Below are 1,507 nucleotides of genomic sequence, written 5' to 3'. Positions count from 1 at the left end.
CCCCTACCCGGCCGCCTCGCCGCGCCTCGGTGCCGCCGTCTCCCCCGACCCCATCTCTCTCCCCGCCCTCTGTAAGCACTCTCCCCTTCCGATCCCTCTCTCCCCTTCTGATCCCTCTTCTCTGCTTAGTATGAACCCTAGGTATTTAGTGCTAGTTAGTATGAACCCTAGGCTATTTTTAGTGCTAGTTAGTTAATTACTTAGATGGTAATTAGGGCAGTAGTTCTTAGGTACTAATTAGTTAGTAAGAATTAGGTACTAATTAGGTACTAGAATATTTTTATTTATAGTATTATTTTTAGTAAGAACTAGTTGAATTAATAGAACTAGTTAGTAAGAACTTGTTTCTATTTTTTAGTTAAAAGCAATTTTTCCCGCCTCGACGTGGACGATGCCTATCCCGCATCCTCGTCGTCGAGTCGGCGGAGGACGACACCTGCTTGACCAGATCGGCCATGTTCGGGACTGGGCTCCGCCGGGGTGGTACTGGGAGGCGCTACCTACCGGGGGGCGCAGGTTGGTGAGGAGCCAGCCTGTCGTTGACCCGAACCTTGCTTGGTGGCGGTCGCGTGGGCCAGTGACGATCCAGAGGCTCGAGGACTCCGCGGAGGTGGTGCGTCACCGTGTCAGTGAGGAGGACGCGCACGTCCGTCGCTACTTGTTTGCGTTGGAGCACAGGCCGTTCTCCAATACCTGGCAGGTTCTCTGGGGATCTCACTGGAGCTATGATCCCGTGATGGTGCCTTCTCTTTGGGTGTCCACCGCCCGCGCCGATACCCGTCGTGTGCTAGAGTTTTAGTTGTATTAGTGATGTTATATGTATGACACTATTCGTGATGTATTAGTGACAATATTTTGAAATGCATGAGATGATCTACTTTTGCTTATTGAATGCATGCTAATTTGAGTCCTATAAGATATTTTGAAATGTATATCTTGTGTTGCTCAATATCCAAGTGGCCGGTCATGTTTGCAGGTTACACCTCTGAGTGGCCTATGTTTTGCCGGAGTGTTGATTCATTTCCGTTCCGGCAAATTTCAGGCGCTCGATATGTCCTATTTTAGCAAAGGTCATGCCGGATTTTTCCGTGAATTTTGGCATGACTTGTGCTAGAATATATATGTAGGAAATATCGAGTGCCCCGGATTTGTGTGTTCAGTATCTTGGTAGTTGTCTTCGATCGATTTTCAATTAATGTTTTAACTATGAACATAGGAAATGTCTGACGACGAAGGATTTCGGTATTTGCAAATACTGCGAAGACGAGCGCGGCCTGTGCGACGGAATCTTCCTAGATGATGATAGGCGCTTGAGCATAAAGCTGGACGTGAACTTCGAAGTGGATACAGTAAGTCACAACGACAAGTCTTTTTTCGTAATTAAGCATGACATCTGCTTTCATTTGCTTCAACTTATATTTTTTTTTACTATTCTACTAGCGTATCCCCTGCCATGCAAGAGTTTTTGTATTGGATAAGATAGGTTTCAGTCATAGTATGGAGGAAA

Source organism: Triticum dicoccoides, chromosome 7B, assembly GCF_002162155.2.
Source record: "Triticum dicoccoides isolate Atlit2015 ecotype Zavitan chromosome 7B, WEW_v2.0, whole genome shotgun sequence".
NCBI lineage: Eukaryota > Viridiplantae > Streptophyta > Magnoliopsida > Poales > Poaceae > Triticum > Triticum dicoccoides.
The sequence above is the reverse complement of the archived record's forward strand: the minus strand, read 5'-3'. Positions refer to the sequence as shown.